General features: G+C 41.8%; 1 protein-coding gene and 1 long non-coding RNA gene across 3 annotated transcripts in view; one reads left to right on the top strand and one right to left on the bottom strand.

The window, feature by feature from the left end:
* The window catches only part of LOC102006268, an 18,928-nt gene extending 3,014 nt beyond the window's left edge, over positions 1 to 15,914 (bottom strand). The window contains exons 1-2 of the long non-coding RNA XR_261521.2: positions 15,288 to 15,914; positions 6,869 to 7,027 (exon numbers count right to left, since the gene is read on the bottom strand). This is a non-coding gene — a long non-coding RNA (uncharacterized LOC102006268). The remainder of the gene's footprint in view (positions 1 to 6,868; positions 7,028 to 15,287) is intronic.
* The window catches only part of Cdk6 (cyclin-dependent kinase 6), a gene marked incomplete in the record, with an annotated part of 205,979 nt that overhangs the window by 157,869 nt on the left and 30,896 nt on the right, over positions 1 to 17,214 (top strand).

Raw genomic sequence — 17,214 nt, 5'->3', positions numbered from 1 at the left:
CAGGCAGGCGCTTTTGCCGCTGAGCTAAATCCCCAGCCCCCCACTTTTTAATTATTAAACACTACCAGAGAAATGAGGTACTTGATACATTGAAAGCCAGTTGTTGCTGGTAGTCAGTGGCAAACCTGTCATCTCCTCTTTCTTAAGAACAAAAGATTCCCAGCCCTATAAAATAACAAACATCAGACCTACACAAAATTACTTTAGTTGGGGCATGGACTGCCAATCTGAGTTGAGTTTGGCTATAATGCAATGTTTCCATTTGTTGTTTCGGGGGCTGGGGATATAGCTCAGCGGCACAGCGCCTGCCTGGCAAGCGCAAGGTCATGAGTTCGATTCCCAGTACCGGGAAAAAAACAAAAACAAAAAAAAAACCCATTTGTTGTTTTGTACCATTCATGCAAATATACTAGAAAAGATAATCAATATAAGTAAATAATCAATATCATTTTGGATACATATAAGTTCATGAAATTTTACTGTATGCCTACACAGTTTCCCTCTGCACGATGCCCAGGGGTTATGTTACAGCAAATGGTAGTACGCTAAAAGTAGCAGGTTGTAGAGATGATCTGCGGGATGCTTCATTTGGCCCACTGCTCTGGGCCGTTCCCTGTCTGTCTGCTCCCCAGTGCCACTGCTTTGCACCTGTGGTAGATGGAGGAGCTGGTGTCTGGTGAGACGCACTCCTTGGTCTAACTGGGAAGCATTGGACATTTTTCTTAACAGACATAAAAGCAACTCTCCACTTTCTTTTTCTCTTCATCTTTTCTTTTTCTTCCCTCCACACTCTCCTCCTTCTCCTTCTCCTTTCCTTCACTCTTTCTCCATCTCATGTCTATTGGCTCCTTCTGCTGCTCTCTACCTTCTCCCTTTTTTTTTTTTTTTGGTGCCAGGAATCAAACTCGGCCTAGCACTTACTAGGCAGGTGCTGTGCCACGGAGCTACATACATCCCTAGCCCGCTTCTTCCATTTTAAATGTAAGAAATAGTATTCAACATGATCTTCAATGTTGACCTTGTCGTGATAGTATTGGATTTATGATTTATTACTCCAGTTTTGCTTGCTAAATTAAATTTGCAGATACTAGATTTTGCTTGTAGATAAGACTAAGAAATGTTGGCAGCTATGTATATACGTATGTAGGTGCATGCATGTGCTTTCATGAGGACAGAGGTGTGGCAGAGACAGCTAGAGACATGTGGACTGTATTTACTTGCAAATTAAAATATTGCAAGAGACAATTCAAAATGACAAATTTATACTGGAAATTAGATTTTACTATCAACTGGTTTGGATGCTACCAACTTTTTCTTTTTATCCCTGACATTTACTTTTTTGGACATTCCCTTAAAACTTGGGAAGAGCTATTCAATATTAAATGTTAACAGAATGAATTCAAAGTAATATCTAAACTGCATTGCCTATAAATTGGGTAGATTGCTTCTCTTAAAAGAACGAGGACAAAAAACTAAAAATTTTAAAAATCTTGTAACCTGAAAAAATGACAAGGCAAAAGAACATTATCCAAAAAGACTCAAGAAAAATTTTTTAATTCTGAAAATGATTGATTAGCAGAACCAGAAGAAAATTTCCAAAAATCAGTAAACTAATGCAGAAGAATGCTAGGAGACATACTCTCTTAAACAAAAACAAGAAGCTACAAAAATTTAACATTTTAAAATGTATTAAAGGAAGTGAAGCTGGAGAGATAAACGAGATGTGGAAATGTAAGAAAATCAAGTACGGTAGCACTCACTGAGTTAAAGTGAATATAATCTGATAGGAGGGACTCAAAGTGGAGTTAATATTTTAGGAAATGGGATCATTAATGTAAAGGACAATATTGTGCATTCTCATGGAATGCTAATGAAAATAACAAAAGATTTCCAAAAGGGGAGAAAATGACATTATGGTGGAGAGAGAATGGAAATCTGGGGTAAGAAGTTGATGGTTTTGAAATGCAGTAATCAAAACTGTAACCAAAGAAGCATATTCCTAAATTAAGAAAAGGCAATGCAAAAATCTTTGCAACACTTTAAGGAAAAAGTCATTGAAGAGACTCAAACTGGAAAAAAAAAAAAAACTTTAAAGATTAAAAACGAAGAGAGACACTAACTGTTGGGATTCTCAAAGGTGTGAGTGCACAAAACTCAGCTTCGGTCAACTAGAGACAAAGGCATTTTTTGGCTCTTAAATGGTGACTCCAGAGATAATTGGGCTTCCGGCTGGCTTAGCCCAGAAGCTACAGCCCCATTTTTATGTCCTGACATCCGAGTTTCACGTCTGGGCACCAGGATACTAGAATAAAGCATCTGTCCCATGAGTACTAGGGAGACAGTCCACAGGGTGCACTCAGAAGAATAACACAGAACACATCCTGGAAAATGTTTGAATTGCATGGGGGAGGAAAAAAAGCCCAGAAGAATCTAATAAATCTATTTTCAAACTCTACAAAAAGGCCAAAAAAAACTATACTGGCCTCGAACTTTATACTTAACAGAGTTGTCTTAACTGTTCGAAGGCAGTAGCATGCTCCAGGTACACAAGGATTCCACTACTTTGTGTTTGTTGGATAAGCACTAACTGAGAAGACCTCAAAACGTCCATTGTAAGAATAGACGCACTGATTGAAAGTCCTAGCAGGATACTTGGTGGGATTGTCCAGACCTCACACCCACCTCTTCCCACAGCTCTCAGGACCGGGACCTCCTAAGGCCTCACCTGTTGGTACTGGCCTATAGGAATGTGGTTGGGTTAGGGTATTTTTCACAACAGCATCTGGATGAGGCTTAAAAGCAAATAATTTCATTATGAATTATTAGTCCTTATTATGAGAATAGCCCTGTAATTGGACTTCAGAAATTCCCCTGGAAAGCCTCAGGCAAGAGTACACCATCAGATTTAAAAGTCTAATTAAATGTGATTAAAATTATGTCTCATTTTAGCCCACCTATGACTAAAAAGAAATGGTCTCTGAAGATCTTCGACAAAAATAGAGAAGAGTAGGTCAAAGTGAAAAAGCTAAAGATGAAATGGAAAGGGAGATGAATGAGGTAAGAAAGTAGTATAAAGACAAAGTGAGAGTGGCCAAATTACAGTCCCCTTAGGAGGCAGGGAGCAAGGAGCAAAACTGACCCTTAGGAGAAGCGAGGAAGAGATGTAAAAGGCAATTGGGTGAAACTTTCAGGTAGATGACTTGTTCCTTCTGAGAATATCATTTCTGGCATTTTTTCATTTTTCTTTAACTTTGCTTTCTCTCTTTGAAGATGATTAAAACTAATCTGAAAATGGAATTAATCAAAATATTCGGTGTAGTTGCTTAATAATGTTTGAATACAACATTATTACATCGAAACAGTTTATGAGGAGTGTTGAAATAAGAAAGTGCTTGTGCTGTAGTATTCCCCCTGGAAGAGTGCTCGAATGTCATTCACGTTACCGGATGTGTTCGTGTTGTTATTAGTACCATAGCCCTACGCGTTGTTACAATACAGGTATGTTTTCATACCCTTCAGTGAAGAGCCACTGCCCAGGGTATCACAGCTCCCTAGATTTCCCTTTCTCAGGAAGTCCTCAGCGGCTCCCTACCAGCTGGTGTCCTAGGGTTCTCCAGAACCCGAGTTCTTCTACATTACTTCATCTCAGGCTACAGAGCTGTATCGTGGGAGTGCTCTTGGTTGTAATCTGTACATTTTCTTTTAAGTTCCTTGAAGTCATCCTGTGTAGCAGTAATCTCTTCCAGCTACAATTTGAATAGTCAGTGGTCTGGGAAATTCATTATGCTCCTTATAATATTGAGACTTTCTACAAGGTCCAACTCCCTGCAGATCTTTATTCTGTTTCCCGGAAATGAGTAAAACTTAGAATTGAACATCTAGCTGTCTCATTGTTGTTCCTTCTTTGTTTGCTCTGAGGCAGCTTCAGCATTAGCATTCACTTCTGTTAGCCTTCCTGGCATAGAAGAGCTCACCAGAAAGTTTCCCAGATACGTCTACACTTGAATCCCTACAAATGGCAAAGGAGATTTCACATGTGTAATTAAGATTATAAACCTGAAATAGGAAGATTATTCTGGACTATCTGGATGGGCCCAGTCTAATCACATGAGCCCCTTCAAAGCGCACATCTTTCTCAGACTGGAGCAAACACTGGGCGGAAAGGAAGGTCAGAGGGATGGCGGGCACCAGTGGAGCTTGCTTGCTGTCACTGGCTGGCCCTGTGGTGGGGCCCGTCAGGAACTGGACAGAAGCCTCGAGGAAGTGAGGGCAGCCCTGGCAGACAGCCAGCCAGGAAACAGGGATCCTAGTCCCCCACGCTGAACTGAATTTGGCCAGCAACCCCAGTGAGATCAGGAGCAGACTTATTCCCAGAACGTCAGGAGTGGAACACAGCCCTGCCGACACTTCGATGTCAGCTTTGCCTGAGCCGAAACAGAGAACCAGCAGAGCCATCGCACGCCTGGATCTTTGACTCACAGAACTACAAGATGATGGCACATAGGTATTCTTTAAGCCACTAGATTTGTGGTAATTAGTTGCAGCAGCAACAGGAAATTAATAAATCAACATACAAAGTAAGGCATCAAGAAGAAACCCAACAGGACACAATGGAGTGAGCAGTAAACACCGCAGAACAGACACTGCTGTGAGGGGCCGTGAACTTGCCCTGTGGCTGAGAAATGCCCCACACAGAAAGGAGCAGCAGTTCTTAAACCAAGTGGACCCCACGGGAGCCTGTGCTGAGATCCCTACTAACACTAAACAAAACGACTGGGAGTTCAGAGTGGAAATTTTATATATATATACATTACATTTGTGGAAGAAAAATACTTCAGACCAGGGATATAGCTCAGCAGCACAGCGCCTGCCTGGCAAGTGCGAGGCTGTGAATTCCATTCCCATACCCCACCCCACCCCAAAAGAAAAAAAGAAAAATACTTTGGCGATGAGACATGTTCACAGAGGGGCCTTCCACAGTGCTGTAATTAAGAGTGCAAGTGTAGTGTTTGCAGCTACTTGTTTGTTTACTTAAAGTCAGAATTGTGTACAGTAACAAATTGGAGAGAGGAAGAAATTATGCAAAGGGGAGATTGTTTTGACAGTGGGTACAAGCTGTTCCATTTGTCTGTCATTTCTTCTGACAAGCTTTCTGAGATGTTGGCACAGGGTGCAGGTGTTACTCTATGGATACTTTACCCCAACCAGAAGATATAGTGAGTTGCTTTACGATGTAAATTACACTGGTGATGTTGAATTTGCTAGTATATGCTGTAATTTTCTAAAGGTACCTAAACACAGGGCTTAACGCTGTGGAAACGGACTGCCTGGGTTTAAATCCCCATCCTTCCACTCAGCAGCTTTGTAGCCATGGGACAGATACTCCACTTCCCAGTTTCAGTGTTTCCTTTCCTGTGAAAATGCATAATAGGTCAACCTCTGTCATGGTTTATTGTGAGAATTGCATATAGAAACACTCACAGTAGTACCTAACACACTGATTGGAAACACTAAATGTTAGCTAGAATTATGATTGCTTTTTCTCAAGCAGAAAAATTCATGAAATTGGGGCTCTCTAGGTCCTTAGACCCAAGAAATAGTTGCTCGTAAGGATTCCCCCAAGTGGAGATGGCCTAACTATCCTACATACAAGAATCCAACCAAGATAACCAGTCATATGTCAGTCCTTTCTGTGCCCTTCCACTTACAACACTGTTAGTGTCTACTTCAAATTAGTGAAACTGAAGAGAGTCATTATAGCCATATATTCTTTAGCATAGAAATGTCATTTTTAACACATTAAAGAACATTTATCTGCCTGCTACTCCTGTCCAGATACATAGTGCATTTCTCCTCAAACACATTTGACCATGAAACATGGTTTGGTTGTTTTTTTTTTTCCCCAAGTTGTATCTTGAAATTTCCTGCAAGTGTTTTGCATGTCTAGTATGGGAAATAACTGCCTTAAGACAGAGCATATTTTACCAACATTATTTAACATTTATAAGTGAAGAGTATTCTGAACTGTAGTTGTGCTAAAGATGTTACAGTTCCAGTGAAGTCTTTCCCTTATTTTGTAAGATTGTCAATGGCCCTTTTTAGGTTGTGTAAATGACTTCTCCCAGTAGCCCTGTGGCAGGGATAGTGAGATCATGTTTTGGTAGGGCATTATCCACCACTTGGCAAAGACTGAGTCCTGAGATGTGTATTGAGTTGAACACTCTAAGTGTGTCATAATAAATTCAGTGAGTTTTTAATAAGATAATTTGTATGTTCCACCAGTAAATACTGAGATGGTAAGTTATAGAAAGCAATATAGCACCCTCTGTGTGAAGAAATCCCTTTCTTACTGTCCTAAGCTTACCTCTTAAATGTTAGAGACTGACCCTGGATTTGCTATTCAGGATTGGTGAACACAGCCATGCTTAGTGTTCCTGACTTTTACAGACGTGAGCTCTATCCATCTCCACCCTTGGTCTTTGTCTTTCTGAACTAAAAAAGTCAACATTGTTTGGACTGTTAGTTAACTGATGTCAAGAACTGTGAAATGAAATCTTCCCCTATTGCAAATTAACAAATTACTCTGCCATAGTTGCTGAATGCTGGCAGAAGGTACAAAACTCTTGAGTTGAAAACAAAGGACAGTTTTTTTACTCACATCAATAGGAGTCACTACGGTATCAGCATCTGCACTGCATCCCCAGTTCCCATGGCAGAATGAGACCGCCAGGTAATACTTGCACTCACAGCCAGTTGTGTTGCGGAAGAGAAACCCAAGCTTAGGAAACTGGAATGTTTTGTAAGACAGTAAGTCAGCCTGACCTAGGGCCCAGCAGACGACATTATGTTGAAGAATAAACAAACTTACTTGTGTTCCAAAGAGAGATGCTGCGTCTTCTAAGGTTGGTCAGAACAAGCGCAGGCAATGCCTCAGCTTCCAAGATGTGTAGACACGTAATGGGCATGCAGAATTGTCTCCCAGCAGTGGCAGCTGCCTCCGCCATTCCCTACATCATTATTCCTTCCTCTGAAACAGTTCCAGTGTCATTATATACATCTCAATTCTGTGCCCAGCCCTGCAGGCTTTAGGTGAATATAAAGTTAATGCTTTAAATTCCACAGTACCTCTACTTTGTTTACACGAATATCTCATGAATGTAGAACCATATTTGGCACGTAGCAGTCAGTAAAGACTTTAGGTGAGTATAAAGTTAATGCTTTAAATTCCGCAGTACCTCTACTTTGTTTACATGAATATCTCACAGACATAGACCTATATTTGGCACATAGCATTCAGTAAAGATTTGTCAAATGACTGCATGAATTTCCTGTCTGCTTACTGGAATTTGTAAATTACTGGCTTTGCTGTGCAGACTCAAGGGTGATAGCAGTTTATTCAAGAAAGTCCCTACAGTGATTCCAGGAGTCATCTGCCTCAAACTCCCCTCACCTACCCTCACCCCAGCTTGCCTTCTGGCTGCTGCATCCCATCCTGCAGATTTCATCATGAATATGATCTCCTCCAAGAGGCCTTCCCTGACCCAGAATACAGTCAGGGCCCTTCGGTGCTCACTGTCATAGCATCTTGGTTTTTTCTTCATAGTTCTTGCCACAGCTTGCAAGTACCTATTTTAGTGTTCTCTGATTTAAAACCTGTTTGTCCCATCAGTCATGAGGCTAGGAGCCAGCCCATCTCTATTTTGCTCAGCGTTGTATAGCTAGTGCCTAACAGAGCATGGCGTAAAGTGGCCAGCGAGTAAATAAGTGATGAAGGAATGGATATCTTGTAGCCCGTAGCTCAGAGCCTCTCATTCTTTGAGTATCTTTGCAAAGAATGGGCCAAAGGTATTATTTCATTCCTGCCTTTCTCAAACCGATGTTACCATCTTTCTTCCCTGGTTGTTCAGTCTCAGGACTTTTTTGGAGTGGGTGCAAAACAGGAGTACGGTGGGATTCATTTTTCAACTAACGAATGAACAAGATTTTCAGCTGCTTTAGATTATTCTGAGTACCGTGGAAAATAGCAAAGAAGTGAAAGACCAAAGTCTCAAAGTGTTATAAACCATGTGAACAAATAAGAGAAATATGCATGATGTATTAGCATATAATATTTAGCAAGCAGTATTAAACCATGCACATGTAAGTGCTAAGCTATGTCGTGCAGTTTTTCTAAACTCTAAGAGCTTAGGAGAGTTAAATATTACCCTAAAGTGGACTCGAATAATAGGAGCTGTGTGAAGTTAATTCTGAGGTGGGTTTTTTAGGTGTTTAACTGTATATTTAAGAGGAACTTCATGAGGCAAGCTGCAGAAGTAGCACATTCTTAGAAGAGCAGGACCTGGCCAGGGTGAGAGGTGTATGCTGGGAAGTATGTCTGTTAGTCTGTAAGAACTGCAGTCTCTGTGACTCCTTCGCTGTTCAGTTAGAGTAGACAGAAAGGAAGCCACGCCTTCTGGCAAATACAGTTGAGGTGAGGGAAGCCAAAGATGGATCCCTGCTGAGGAGTCTCCCTGAAGTAAATAAACTCTGAAGGGAAGACTTGGAGAGTCATTCAATGTACTCATAAATCCCAGCTATTACCAAAGATGAAAGGGAAGTGAAAGGCATGAGGAACAATAGGAAGGAGTGTTCCCCAGCCCCCCAACTGCCTGTTTACAGTAGGGGAGGAGCAGCAGGACTGCCCAGATGGCACAGCCAAAGTTAGAATGAAGCTTCCTTGCCCTAAGGCCTCTTTAGGAAATCCTGTTTGTGACGGTGGCTTCACTGTGAAGGAAGCGGGAGCCCTCCCAGTGCTCCTTCTGGACGAACGCTGCTTTCCAGTGCCGACTTGGAAATCGTGTTATCCAGTGCACTCAGCTAGACAGAAACCGCGTATTGGATGAAGCTGGGGTCAGACCCTGTTTTGCAGCCATTTATGTACCTTCCTTGTACCACTGAAACCTGGTAACACAATATCTTAAAAACAAGATAAGTGTCCTCTCTTTTCCTGTGTGGGTACATTAGGGAGTGATGGTTCTGATGGCTCTAAAAAAGCAGGAAAGGGCAAAGCCCTGTGGTGCCATTTCTTTGGATCACATTACTTCATTAAGAGAATTATCCTAAAAGCCTGGTAACTATAAATTTGGCTGAAAGTTGAAGAGAGCTGGGTGAAAGCATCATGGAATCCAAACCAAGATAACCAGAAGTTTTACCCTGAGAGTCACATGTCTACCCATACGTAGGGTCCTACTTTTCCTTCTGCGTTCAGGCGCTTTCTGGATGTGGAGGTGGATAGTTTCCTGTCCATGCCAGACCTCATGAAATGAGATGTGCCTTGCCCCGCAGACACTGACCAGGCCGTGACACAGAAAGGGCTCTTCCTGGCCGCTGGCCCCTTGTACATGCAGCACTGTGGCAGCACAGCACCAGGCCCCAGGTCTGACCCTGTGGCCTTATAATCTGAAGACCTGCACTGGCAGCCCAGGTCATGACAGCCTCCGTCAGTTGATGTGGAGTTCCCTGGCAGTTAGTATGGAGAGGCAGGCTGATCCACGTCACTTCTGTGTGATAGGAGAAATCCCTAAGATCCTGGGAATGTGGGAAACAATCAGATGGCTGCTCCATTAATGAGAGAACAAGTTCTCCTCTCTTCAAGGTGGACTAGGCCTTGGAGAAAGAATGTTGGCTTTTCCAGACTGTACACATTACTTAATGTGTCCTTCTGAACTTACTACGTGAATTGAGAGTGGATTTCACAAGCCTTTTTCCTATGAGACTAGGTTAGTAACATTACGGTTAATTATTTAGTAGTGAGAAGAAATATAGTGGAGAGAAAAAAAAAAAAAAAAAACAGATTTCTGGAAGCCTAGAAGTAGAGGGTCTCAGAATATCAAATTGTTCTTATGAAGATAATACACAACCATTCTATTACTGTCTTTGAACAGAAGAAAATATCATAATTTAAATTCTCTAAAGATCAAAAATTATCCCTTCCTGGCTTTATATGGCCACTGTCCCTGATACTATATATCCTTCAGGGAGTTCCAGTTCTCCCACTGAAAATGTAGTCTGATTATAGGAAAGAAGGATCCCAGTTTGTCCATGCTACTACTTTCCACGGGCTCTCAGTATCTCTGCTTGTGAGATGGTAAAATAACCATGTTCAGAAATAATGAGGAAGGTAGATTAGGACTCAGGGGTGCTGGCTGAAAGAGCTTTTTGGTTTTAGCTTGAGTCTATGTCTGACCATTGCACTTACAGAAAAAAAAAAAAAAAAAAAATGGACTCTATTCTTTGCTTTTGCCTTCTACCCCCTGCCCCATGGGCCTGCATGAATAGCAAGTTTGGCTTTGTTTCAGTAGAACCCTTTGGGCCCATTTCTTTCCTTTTTTTTTCCTCCGTCATCTTCCCTAAAGCTGATAAGACAATTCCACAGGGAAGAAACAAATGGTACACTTGGATGAACTCTGTGAAACACAAAGGCTTTTCCTCTTATCCCCGATCCTAATGTGATTCTTCTACATTAAAAAAAAAAGGAATGAGGCAGTATTATGCTGAATAGTAAAAATCCTATGTATACTATATTTGTGATGTCTGGAATAGAGCAAAGGAAAGCAATATTGATAAAGTACATGGATTGTAAAATAGTGGTTGACCTGCTTACCATAGAACAAATCGTAAAGCACCCAGGACAAGTATTTAAAAGTTTTCAGCTCTTACCAAAGATGAAAGGAAAATGAGACTTCATCAGCCCTAGCTCCTCTATCTTATCCTTCAGGTTAATTGTTGTTATATGGCTTGTGTTTAGATATCCCCAACCCTCATATACTCCTAGCTGGAACTTTTTGGACACTGCTGGACCTAGGGTGTGTGAACGTGAATTAAAGGTGTGTGAACATAGATTAAGAGTGTGGTAACTAAATTAGTCCACTGATTGGTTTAGCATAGGTCTGGCTATGGATATTGGGAAACCTCACCCTAGCTGTAGGTGGCACCACGCAAAGGCCTTGAAGCCTGAGTGGGACCAAAGGGACAGGGAGGCTCGCTGCTGCTGCTGCTTGCTATGGTTGTCTTATTGCCTACCCTGCCATGAATTGTCTCTCCTCTGCCATTCCTTTTGCTATGTTGCCCTGCCTTGGAGACAGCTGGCTATGGAATGAAACCTCAAAAAACTGTAAGGTGTAATAAACCTTTCCTCCCTTAACTTACGGGTGTCAGGTATTTTGTCCCGTCAACGAGAAAATACCTAAGACAAATGTCATCTTAGAGAAGCCTTTTCTGACCACGGTATTATTCCTCACCAGAGCAGCTTATTTTCTTCATAGCATTTACTAATGATTCCCTTTCTTCCTAAACTATAAGCTCCACAAGGATAGAAACCGTATCTCTCTTACCACTTCCACGTTCCCTGCGCTTAGCACCCTGAGGAGCACGTCATAGACCCCAAATGGAGTGCACGAATGAATGAATGAATGAACGAACAAACTGCTGCATAGCAAACTTGCTCGGAGTTCTTCATGGACTCCCAAGTTCATTGAAGTCACCTCTTTCCTTTCTTATAATCAACCTAAAGGATGCTGCGTGGTCTCAATGTCAAACTGACTGGTGTGGTTTCCGTTCCTTAATTTTTCTTTGAAAAAAAACTTGGAATATTTTTCAGTCTCACATTCACTCACAGCTCCACAATCAGATCTGAAGGGTGCCTTGTAGTGAAGGGGGAAAAGTCCCAGTTTAGGAGTGTCAAACTGATGAACTACTCCACACCTCAGTTTGAAGTGCAAAATGAAGATATTACTATATAGTTCCCACATGCTGTTAGTCTGTGGCTAAATAAAACAGTGCATGGAAGCACACTTAGCCTTTTCTTTCTTTCATTGCTCATGCTCAGTAAAATTTAGCCCCTCTTACTGTTGTTTATATTGTTAAAGTACCTTATTGCATCCTTTTTCTAGAACAGGATAAGGGTGGCTTCTTGTTAGAGATACCATCAGATGTGAAAAGAACTGAAAGTCAAAAAGCCCAGGCCTTGCAGTGCTGAAATTCTAGGTAGCACCTCCAGCCTAGGTCACAGCAGACGGGTGCCACAGCCAGATGACTCAGTGGTGAAGTAATGACTCATGGTCATGGGCTCCTTATGTGTCTCCCCTCCGCCCCACTGCCGTCACCACAGAGGTAGGATTGGTCCTGAGTCTAGGAAGAGGCTGAGGATGCAGGTGAGCTTCAGGAAACCCACCCACCCAGTGAGATTAAAGCAGCTAGGTAGGACTCTCTGGAGTCAGAGTCCACTAAGTCCTGGACAAAGAGGAGTTGTGGACCATGCCTGGCATTTTATTTCCATAGCACCTCACAGAATCTAAAGTGCAGTCCCCAAAGCCCTCATTCTGAGCCACAGGAAGAAATACCTCATACCAGCTCATAGGGAAACTCCAAAGAGCAGAAAAAACTTCAGTCAGAGATGAAAATGAGTGTGTCTCACCATTCTTCTATGCAGTGCTCAGAGGGGGAAAACAAGGAGACATTTGACTATGAGACATTAATTGAAAGGAATGTACTTCAACTGTGTCCTCTCATATCTCAGGTTCTATGACTGGATCACTGGTTTCAGTGAAAAAAGAGCAATGACGTGTGCATCTACTGATCTGTCTGGGCACAGCTGTCTTTTACATTGCCTGGTAAGGCAGGTGCTCCCCCTCCTACCTCAAGCAGAACTCAAGAGGAGCCCTGTTTGTCTTAGTAGAGTAGCTCTAAACCATGTGGGATCAGCAATCTGTACTTTTTAAAAATAATATTAAATAAAGTGCATATCTTACACAGGTTATTACATTTTATGTAAGCTTATTTAAATTGAATGCATTGTGTTCTGTCATTTAACAAAGGTAATACACAGTTACTGTAGAACATTCTGAAAATGAAAGTAAAGAGTACAAAATAAGCCTGAAGCATACTGTTGTTGTACCAAAATATAAGAAAATGCTCAAAAAATAATGGGAAACATATCACAAAGGCACAGGATTTAGCTTAAAGGAGCCACTGGATAAGCATGCAATATTTTGAGCCCCCAAATACATCACTGTAGTAAAGAGTCTTCACTGACTGGATAATTTAAAAACCTATAGGTCTGTGCTGGTGTAAAGAAACAGGAGGGGAGATAAAGTTCTTACAGCACAATGGCAGCTGTAACATATAATAAACAGATGGGATGATGAAAATTATCAGTGGGTGCTGAAACTTGTAAGGGAAAAGTTGATACACACCAGGAGATTTACATAAACTCAGAGTAGCTCTCTAGAAAACACTTATTTTAGAAAGGAGAAACAAAAAGGTGAGTTACAAGCCAGTGACCAGGAGATGCTCATTATCAGTGGTTCCCTGGAGCAGGCTGCACAGCAGGAGGTGAGCAGCCGTCCACAGTTGCTCAGTGTGGCAGGCGTCTAAGTTGTGGATCCGTTAAATCACCCAAAACCATCACTCCCCTTCCATGAAATTGACTTCCACGAAACCAGTCCTTGGTGCCTAACAAGTTGAAGACCATTGATTCAATGGGTATCTTTCAACTTCTTTTCCCTATGCATTGTACCATTTTAATTTTCCTATAAAATGTGATCATGCTTTTTGTAATATGCTTTTCTTATATAGAAATAAATTCTGATTTTATATACGTGTATTTAAATATTCTCTAGTGCATGGTAGACCAATATAGTAAATATTTATTGAATGAATAAAATTAAGATTTCTTTAAGGAAGGCTGTGATGTACTTTTTTTAATAATCAGAATTTTCTCCATTCTCATGGTTATTCCCTTGGAACTAATTCCTGGAAGTGGAATAGTGAAGTAAAGAATATTTAAAAGCCTTTAATCCATGCAGCCAAATGACTTTTCTGAAAGATTCTTCTACTTTACTTTCCCTCCACGAGTATATAAAATCCATGCCATTTAATACATTTCTAAAGCAGAAGATTGAAATTCATATGTGTGAAGTACCCAAACTGGGACCTGGCAGTCATCAGTGAAAAAATAACAGTAACTGTGGGTATATCATTTAGCTTTCCTATCACTGAAACACAATACCTGACACCCCTGTAACTTAAAGGAAGAAAGGTTTAATTTAGCTTAGGGTTTTAAGAGAGTCAGTCCCTGGTCACCAAACTCCCAAGACAGATACATCATGGCAGAAAAGTGTGTAAAGCAGAGCTGCTTAGATTATGGCAGCAGGGGAGCAGAGCAGGGGAACTTGCCCAAGAGGAGCAGGTGAAGAACTATATAGTCCCCGAGATCATGCCTCCCTGACCCAACTGGACCCGCCAGGAGCATGCTCTACTAATCCGCTAGACACTTTTTAACGCAATGAAATTGACATTCCTAGATTAATGGTCAATAGTATGTGCCAGTACTGAGACAATATATGACACAATAGTATGTGCCTGTAGTGCAGCACTTGGGAGGCTGAGGCCCAGGAGTTTAAGAGCAGCCTGGGCAGCATAGGGAAACCCCCCTGCAAAAGAAAAGAAGAGTCACTGAATTCCTTTCTCATGTGTAGGTTAGATCCTGTTAGAACCCAAAGCTGGGAATCACTAATAGTTTCAAGCCTGTACTCTCCTACTTAATTGGAACAGGGGTATATTTTCTTAATGCAGAAATCACCAGGTTGGAATAGAATCTGATTTAATTGAGCCAGTCATATACCATGTCATATACTGCCAGACCATCCTCGTGTAATTTTTTCTACCAGCTGCTCTAGAGATAGAGTCTCCTGCGTCAGTGGAGGCGAACCTACAGCACACGTGTTACTGTATTTTTCTTTTAGGGCACAAGTGTTAATGTATGAGCAATTATTTCTAAATCAAAACGTCAGTATTCAGCTTTAATTGCAGCATTGGCACTTTGCAGTAAATAAGTTTTGCATTGCAGTTTGGGCACTTGGTCTCTGTAAAAGGTTCGCCAGCACTGTCCTATGTCAAGGTAAACGATGAAGAGAAAAACCCAGCTCCTGTCCATGATGGTTTAGCACCCACTGTTACCAGCCCTAAGCTTCCAAGAGTCCGCCTTCCGTTTGGACTTCGATGCTGCTTCCTAACTCACATGACCACGAGCATCCAGTGCAGTTTCCCAAGGTGGGCAGGGCAAAGTGCAGGCTCCACACACATTCCTCGGGCAGCGGAGCAATGTGTCCTTCTACACCAGTGGGTGCCATGGCAACTCTTAACCAGTTGACCTAAGCCTCTAACGAGCTGGAGCAGGGAGTGTCTTATCTGCTGGTCCACTCATTATTCAGGTTATTAGGAGAACCAAGAAAAGAACAGAGAGATACCTTTGGATACATAAGATGAGATGTCAGTAAAACTGTACCATGCTTTGGATGTGCTTATATTTCCTTTCATCTTTCACTGGCAAGCATGTTCTCGAGTGATGACAGTTGGGCTGATTAAGAGCCGTTAGTCAAATCCAGTAACAGTATTAATCTGTGGTTGGAAATGACTGTTATAGTAAGTGCCAGGCTATTCAGTTGTGGTTTTCCTTCCAGCTTCCAATCGTGCCAGGCTTCCAGCAGGAGGAATAGAGGCTGTGGTAAAGGAAACCGTTGATAAACAAAAGAAACCAGAAACTGTCACTGCCCATAACAAAAAAAAATTACAGAGAAGGAGGGGGAGACAAAGGAAATTGTACAATGCGGTTTAAGCCCGCATGGTCTGGTGTGATCATGAGGCATGAGACACTGACTCCAATTTTCCAGGGAGAACAGGAAGGCATTAAGCAATAAACCATGCGCTCCAGTAACGCCGCTGGGAAAGAAAGCCTCACTTGAAGGAAGCGAACGAAGGACTGGCGTTTAGACTGTTTTTGTCAGTTTCCTAACGTTGCTCCTCAGACCACTGATAACACAGAGGAACCTGGGAGTCTGTTCGAGTTATGTCAGAGGAGTTTTCCCCAGGGTTCTCTTTACCGAACTTTCCAGAACAATTGTTCCATAATGTTGCTGCCTTTCACCAGTAATCAAGAAATGCGTGGTCACAGAGAAATACTCAGTCTCTTATTTACTTTCTTTACTTCAAGAATTTTAAGCTGGCAGCTCTCCATGGGTGTTCATTCACCAAAGCTCTAAGGTGTGTTTTGTTTTTTCAGTACTTCAAGGAGAAAAACTCTCAGCAAAGCTGTATTAAGTAAACTGAAAAATTAAATGGATCTATATAGGAACAGAAAATACAAGCTCCAGAGTAACAGAGAGGGCAGTCTGAATACAATATATCAGAAGCATTTCATCACCTCCCAGTACGAAAGTAGCTCTTTCACCAGCTACTCTCCCACATTTCAGTGTTCCTAAGATGTCTCTTTTTTTTTTTTTTTTTTCCCCCCACATTTGATTATTTCCAAAATCAGGGTGTGAGTTGTAATCAATGGGTGGTATCTGAAATTGGACCAAATATGGTAGTTCTTCTGGGACTACAAAAGTAGCCGTTTTTCTGCACGTCATTTCCGTGGAAGGGCTGGTTTACTGGAGGGGGGGATCAAAAGATGTTTTCGAGCACATATTTAATTTATGGGCATTTTAATTTAGTGTGCAAGTGATGTACCTTTGAGACACACAGAGATCCTCAGCACTGGAGTAGACTAACGTAACTAAGGTTCAGAGTTAGCACCACCCTCACAGGTCACCGCCAGTCAGTGGCAGAGCAGAACTGGGGTTCCTGCCCAGCCTGGAAGGTTGACACAGTGTGTTTGTCCTCTGCCTGTCAGAGAAGGCACGAAGCAGGAGTTGGGAAGGCAGACACTGCCGTTGTTCTGAAGCATCCTTCTCTCTGGGCATTGGCAGAACTCCCAAACAAGTGCATAAAGGTATCCGGAAAGTTCAGCTTCAGATACGGGGGTCTGTGAGACGGGAGACAGTGAAACTCTGCTCAGGGGCAGAACGTGGGATGGGGGAGCTGCTGTCACTCAGCTACTCCGCCTGCATCCTCCTCCCTCCAGCAAGGCCATCCTGCATCCCACAGATGCCGGGCTCGTCTCACGCAGTAAATCATTTATTTAAAAACAGCATTGATGCTAATAAAATAAGGCTCAATGTATACTAAAAGTCTGTTTTGAAATGCATTTTGGAAAACTAATAAAGAATAGTTCCATTGCTGTATAAAGAAAATTAAAGCGTCTTTTAGACATTTAGCATGTAAAGTCAAAGTAATTAATAGAAGGCATTAGTTATATGCTAAAATTACACAACCTGAAAGTGCATTTTATGAGCA

This window comes from Chinchilla lanigera, unplaced genomic scaffold, assembly GCF_000276665.1.
Source record: "Chinchilla lanigera isolate Chin_1 unplaced genomic scaffold, ChiLan1.0 scaffold00031, whole genome shotgun sequence".
NCBI lineage: Eukaryota > Metazoa > Chordata > Mammalia > Rodentia > Chinchillidae > Chinchilla > Chinchilla lanigera.
This window is presented reverse-complemented; position numbering and strand designations above follow the sequence as displayed.